Consider the following 6,877-nt stretch of genomic DNA (forward strand, 5'->3'; position numbering starts at 1 on the left):
CTGACTCATAAAATATGAAAATATTGCCGAGAAATTGGCCTTTCCAGCTCGTTAAAGTGATCGAAAGGGCTATCCCTTCTCTAGATTTTAATCTTTTTGGACCTGAGGGATCATTACACAAAAATATCGAGCACTTGTCTTGTTCGGCTCATTAAAACTATCGAAAAGTCATCCCCTTCATATTATTTTACACTTTTTCAGACTTAAGGGATGATATTACGAAAAAGGATTACTAGAGTTTCCTTTCCGTCTCTTTTTAGACTCTCTAAAATTGAAAAGGACCGAGTTATCCTTGTCATTAAACTCGTTAAAACAATAGCGACAAACTTGTCCATGCAGACAAGAACGAGTTTCATTGTCGCTAGGCTCATTAAAACATAGCAATGGGTTTGCCATAAGGGAAAATTATAGAACAAGTATATGTTATCCTCCTCAAGCTTGACAAAAATAAAGAGGTACTGGTCAGAAATGACTGGGGAAAAATTGCGAAGAAAACTTGAAGAGACTTTATTGGTAGCAAGTCGCTCTCGAACATGACACTTTCACTCCATCACCATGGTTGATTCAGGTTAGGTTATTCCGTTCACCGGTCATATTACCATTGGTCCACCGTACCATCCATTTTTGGGGTTAACGCTACCAATCCATTTCAGTGTCGCTGATATGTTCAAGAGAAGTTGCTTAGAGAATTCACCGACCCAACTTGTGTCTCATCTGCTGCAATAGCTTCATGCTTCATTCTTTTATGACCGCCACCCTGAACCCTATATCATCAGATCATTTTCACCTCCACAAAATCATTTGCTCAGTTCCATGTAGTAGATGTGGGATTCATTAAGGCCCTCCTAGGATGGGTCACTTCTTGTCGACATCAGCTCATTATCCAAGAAGTTGACTTAGGAACAATCCTTTCAGTACTTTGAAGCTTGCATGCCTCAATGGCAAGTTTCTCACTTCTGGTGACAGGTTTACATCAATGACCTTCGACCGAAAGATTTTGCGTGGTGCTCAAAATCGACACATGTATTCACACCATGTGAATTGTACTACAGTACCTTAAGGGTCATTATCATTATCGGTGATTCCTCTCGCGCCTGTTAACAACTTACATCATTGGCTGGTAATCAGGTGATGTCTTTCCATGTTTGACACCAAAACATCTTTTCACATGGATCGACTTGTACTTCGGGCAAAGATTGGACGAGTTTTGAAGACCACAGATCTAGTTTCATCCATCCAGGCTACGATATATTCAGGAAAATAAATACATCGAATGTACATCATTGCTGCATAGATAATCATCCAAGCCAAAGGATGATGGCTCTGCCAGAATCATCAGTCTACCACACAGACGATTGTCTATCCTATGTAAATGAAAATGAATTTATAAAGCTGAGCATGGGAATGCCCACCACAGCTAGATTATGAAAATATTACGAAGATAATGTATTGTATTGTATCTTATTACAGGTCACCTTCCAGTTCGAAAAACCTCGGATCCTCATGATAAAGCATTTCACCCGACATCAAAAGATTTATGACCTCATGCTTTAGGGGGCAATTGTTATAGACATATTTGGGCACTGCAACCCCAATCTTATATGTCCATAAACCAAGGGCTTCTATGTCCCTAAAAGTGTTGTTTCATACCCTAAAGGAACAAGCTCAGCTAATTACATCATCTCCCAAAAGTTCTCCATGAAAAACTGCTCAAAACTAGTCAAAACTGGACCATCTCACCTGCTCCATGGTCAAAGTGTGATGCATCCCACCTAATGCACACAGGGGGTGTGATGCATACTGAAAATCCCTTCAATGGGGTGTGATGGGCAAGAGTAGACAAATGGAAGAGACAGTTTGCAAGGTGGATGATCATGGAATCTTCCAGAAACTTCTCCTGTGACACTTGCCTCTTTGAATTCGCCCAAGGATGAGTGAGAGATCATGAAATCTCCAAGTGGAACCAAGAATTATCAGAGAGAGGACACTAATTAGAAACCTGGAAGCTAACTCACCCACTTGCAAACATCTATATATGGATCCCTCATCCTAGAGATCTGGAGGCTGGAATCTTGTATTTTGTAAGGAAGTGTTGTTGGTTTCTTTGTGGAACATCATAGTGTTGGGTGATCTAGCTTTTCATGAGGTGAATAAGGGATTTCATGCTGGGAGGATGATGTTGGGTCAGATCAACGGGTTGTAATCCTCTCTTCTACTCTTTCTATCAATAAAGCTATTTGAGTTTTCCTCCATATTCTTGTATGTCTGAGTTGATATATGCATTTGTATGGTCAATATATATCTGATCCTATATTGTTTATGATTATAGATCTCTATGCTTTGATGGTATTATGTTGCTTTAACTCTACAGGTGTTCTTTGAAGTGGGACAAGTGAGGAAGGAGCAGCAAAGATCTGTCAAAGGGGAGAGGAAACAAGCAAGGAGCCAAGTGAAATACTGAGGTTGGTACTTTATGCTTCTCTCTCACCTACTTCTCATAAAGGAAAAAAAAAGTAACTTTAGTTTGTTTGTTTCTAAGATAGCTACCCGTCTTAGTGGGACTAGCAGCTCTGAATGGACACTAGTTTTCCCGTAAAAAAAAATAACTTTAGTTTGTTTGTTTCTAAGATAGCTACCCATCTTAGTGGGACTAGCAGCTCTGAATGGACACTAGTTTTCCCGATAACACCAGGAACAATGAAAAATGTTGTACTATGCATGGCTTCTACTCTCCATAGTGCTCGTGGTAGGGGAATTTTCGAGGGACAGTTAGTTCCCCACAATTGACAGGGATCTGCCGGAGGCCGCAAAGTATGCTTCGCTGTCAGCCATGAAAGACATGAACCAGATCCACGTCAGCAAGATATTCTGGGTGTTCATGGAAATGAACATCAGAATTGGAATTAACCACAAGCTGTGGTTATCACCCATTGTCTACAATAGCCTGCAAATTTTTGTAGAATTTAAAGTGGACCTCCATAGCATATATATCAGAGTGCGCAAGGACTCAGCCAAGAAATGGAGCAAGCTACCCTTCGTAGCCACAGATGATGTAATTTTCGATTTATTGGAGAAATGGCTTCTAGAGTGGTGCACCCCAGACATCGCGGCGATGGAGAAGTCTGCAATGCAGAAGAAGAAAGAGGAGGCAAAACTGCACATGGTGCAGTTGGTAGAGAAGAGAAGGTAGGAAGCCATGGCAGCAAAAGCGCAAGAGGTGCAGGACGTTGCGCAGATAGCAGCAGAACAGAGAAAGGCTACAGTAGAAGCAACAACACAGGTGGCATCCAAGAAGGCATGCGAGGTCCAGGAGTTGCCTTCGAATGGGTAGGCCATAGAGGAAGAGGAGGGTAGTGGAGACCCACAAACTGTGTCAACACAATTGAAGAGCCAGTGCCCGAGTGAGTGGATGGGGCCACACAAGAAGGTTAAGGCATCAAAGTTGTCTATCGACCCGATCATTCTTATTGAGGGTGAACTGCACGACTTCGACGAGACGGTGCACGACGTCACCTCTGAGGCCCTCCAGAACTTCACGCAAGAGAATAAGATTGTGTTGGGGGACCTCAAAGCACAACTTTAGGAGTTGCAGGTGTGCACTCCTCAGGCTGGTACCCTTTCAACCAGCCTCGCAATAGGGACAACAGCAGCAGAGTAGATGTTGCACACTCCGACAACAAATACAATTGTGCTACTAGAAGGGGAACTGACTATAACAAATAAGGCCAACAGGCCTACAATTAGTGCATTGAAAGGTATTAGGATCAAGATGGCTGCACTCCCGTGGAAGACGCTATATGTTTTGCAAGATGGGATTACTGCAGAACTATAGGCTAGGGAGAGTTGCACGCTGCAAGTGCTGAGCGAGCAAAAGATAAACATGGAGCAATTGAGCTTGCAGCGTGACGAAGTGGTGTCACAAAATAGGTAGATAGTATAGGTACGGGAAGAAACCTGTCAGATGGTCCTTGAGCTGGCCATCCCAACAAATGCACCAGCATAGGTGTGCATCCATAGACTAACAGCGGGGGTGCACGAGGCGCGAGAAGAAATGAACAAGGTTTAGCTGGATCTGAACCTTCAGATAGTAGAGTTGTGGTTGAAGGAACAGCCCTCCACCCCTCCATAGGTAAGAGAACAACGTGCTACTGCTATTACATCGGGGATGGAAGAGATCAGCAGTGCAGTAAGGCACTACACCAGAATGTTGGAGGAGTCATTTGAGGTCCTCACTAATCTGCAGGAGGACCCTAACATCCACTGCTTAGAGACAGTGGCATGTGAGCTCCAGCAATAGTATGACAGTGTCAAAGGGATCACGCAGAAAGTGGCCCTCACTTAGAGGCTCGCGCAAATGCAACAGGCCAAAGCGCTGAAAGAGCAAGTGGATGTCACACGACACTGAGAAGCAGTTCTAAAGGCATGCGTTCAGCCTTGGATTAACAAGGCCTTCACCATTATAGCAATAATTGAAGGTAAGCTCGCACAAATGTAGGGGACGCAGGAACAGATCTAGGGAAGCAGTTTCAACACCATGGTCTCGGAACAACGGGTACAAGAGATTCAGCAGGCAGCCGCTCAGTGTGCTACCAACCTTGTACCGGTTTGAGCAGAGTTGGAGGGACTCCACGCGAAGATCTCTGCACTGACAGAGTAACTCGAGGGTGAGTCACGATGTTTGTGTTGGGGACCTGTTGGGCATGGAATCCCCCCCCCCCCAAAGCATGTTTTGGGGCTTAAAGCCCACATTTTGACAAAGTCCATTATAAAGACTACGCGATTTGTGGGTGCGCAGTGTGAAGTCATAACAGATTCACAGGGTTTTCCACCCTTGTTTTTCTAATGTAATGTCAGCTTGAAAGATCTACCCATGGTCCGCAGACCATGGGATTGTATAAATAGAGTGAGGCTCTAAATGTAGAAAATAGTCAAGATAAGTTAATGGAATAGAAGCATGATAAGTCTAAGGAATTAATTGAGTCAAAGTGTAAGTTGCATCTTTGGGTCGTAGAGTAGGAGAAGGCTCTGCAAGTGAGTGCACAGAGGACTAGTAGTCCGCAACTGAGTGCGTGGACCCCTGCAACTAAGTGTGCAGGGCAGATTGAGTCTGTAACCATGAGAAGAATCAATAGAAGAGAAGTTATACTTTATTTCAGTGTAACTTTTCCTGTGTTATGTATTATTGGGTATGAAATGCAAGTTTATTATTTATTTGATGCGCGAACTTATATGAATGTGCTGTATAAATAGATATAACACAAAGCATCCACTTGCGCGAAGATAACTAATTGGTGTAAGAAGATAAGTAAGATCTTGGGTGTGACTTAGAGGAATAGTGCAGAGCACTACTCCAGCAGCGCGGAAGCCCCATAGCCCCTGGTTAGGGCAGCGTGAAGGCCAATATATCACGATGTGAATGCCAAGGAAGTGTGCACAGTAACCTATGTGCAGGGATAGACAATTGGACTAAATCAACCCCTCAGACATCTCAAGGGTGAGGAAACCTAGTTCCAGCACCCCCCCATACTACTTCAGGTGCAACCTTAGTCCACACTCCACAGACTATTGCCAAAAGGGCCAATAGCATAGGGATTTGTTTGGCTAATTAACTTTGAACCTTAGTCAGGTACCAACAAGCAAACACATGATAAAGAAATTATCCAGGATTTGAAGACCCAATTGTCCTCCAAATTCGACATGAAAGATCTTGGTGCTGCAAACTATATTTTGGTCATGGAAATTAAAAGAGATTGGGCAAAGAGGAAGCTTTGGTTAAACTAGAGGAAGTATGTTGAGACAATATTGTAGAGGTTTAATATGAAAGATAGTAAATTGGTGAAGGTTCCTCTTCCTATAGGTGTAAAGTTATCTGTTGAGCAGTGTCCCAAGACACAAGAAGAGGAAGAGGATATGTTCCATGTTCCATATGCAAGTGTAGTCGATAGCCTCATGTATACAATGGTATGTACTAGACCAGACATTGCACATGCAGTGGGAGTATTGAGCAGGTTTATGTCAAAACTAGGGAAGGAGAATTGGACAACAGTGAAGCGGGTTTTCAGGTATTTGGATGGCACTAGTGATTACAGTTTGTGCTACCAAGGAAGACCAGGATTGGAAAAAGTTTTGGATATCCATGGCTTTGTTGATGCAGACTTGGCTGGAGATCTAGATCAGAGAAGATCTATAAGTGGGTATGTGTTTAACCTATTTGGAGGTGTAGTCAGTTGGATGAGTAAGAAACAATCTGTAGTGGCAATATCAACTACAAAGGCAGAATACATGATAGCCACTCATGCATGCAAAGAAGTAGTTTGGTTGCAGAGATTATGTTCAAGTATGGGGTTAGTACTATTGCACAAAAAAATTTCACCTTGGCATTCTGCAATCTGTGTGAGTCCATTATCACTCATACTTTCCTCCTTTGCAAGTCAAAGGGATAAGCTCCTCGCATCAAGGGGTTAGCTCCTTAAGGTATGGGATGCATGAACCTTAAGGGAGCGAACTTGCCACCTCAAGATTCCCTCCTGAAGCTTCTAGAAATGACTCAAAGTGAGTTTTTAAGAATATACTTGTGCCTCTTTTACTTTTACAGGGGTCTGCACCCATAACACAAAGACAGAGCGGTCAGGTGTGCAGGTTTGATTAAAGATTCTAGTTTACAAGGAAATTTTTCCTTCCCTCCTCCTATCGTATCACCTTCTACTGTAATTATTCATATGATTTCATCGAACACTATTGCTTTTGATGATCCTTGGATCGTACCTTCTGATTCTGAGGTGGATTCATTTGGTAACGCGATGCCTTTGAGTCCCTTTGAAATTTCATATCAGGCTGTACAGTCGTTTTCTGACTCTTTTTCAACCGAAACTAATCC

This window comes from Pinus tabuliformis, chromosome 6, assembly GCF_031772625.1.
Source record: "Pinus tabuliformis cultivar Carrire ecotype Pingquan chromosome 6, CPIR1, whole genome shotgun sequence".
In the NCBI taxonomy this organism is placed as follows: domain Eukaryota; kingdom Viridiplantae; phylum Streptophyta; class Pinopsida; order Pinales; family Pinaceae; genus Pinus; species Pinus tabuliformis.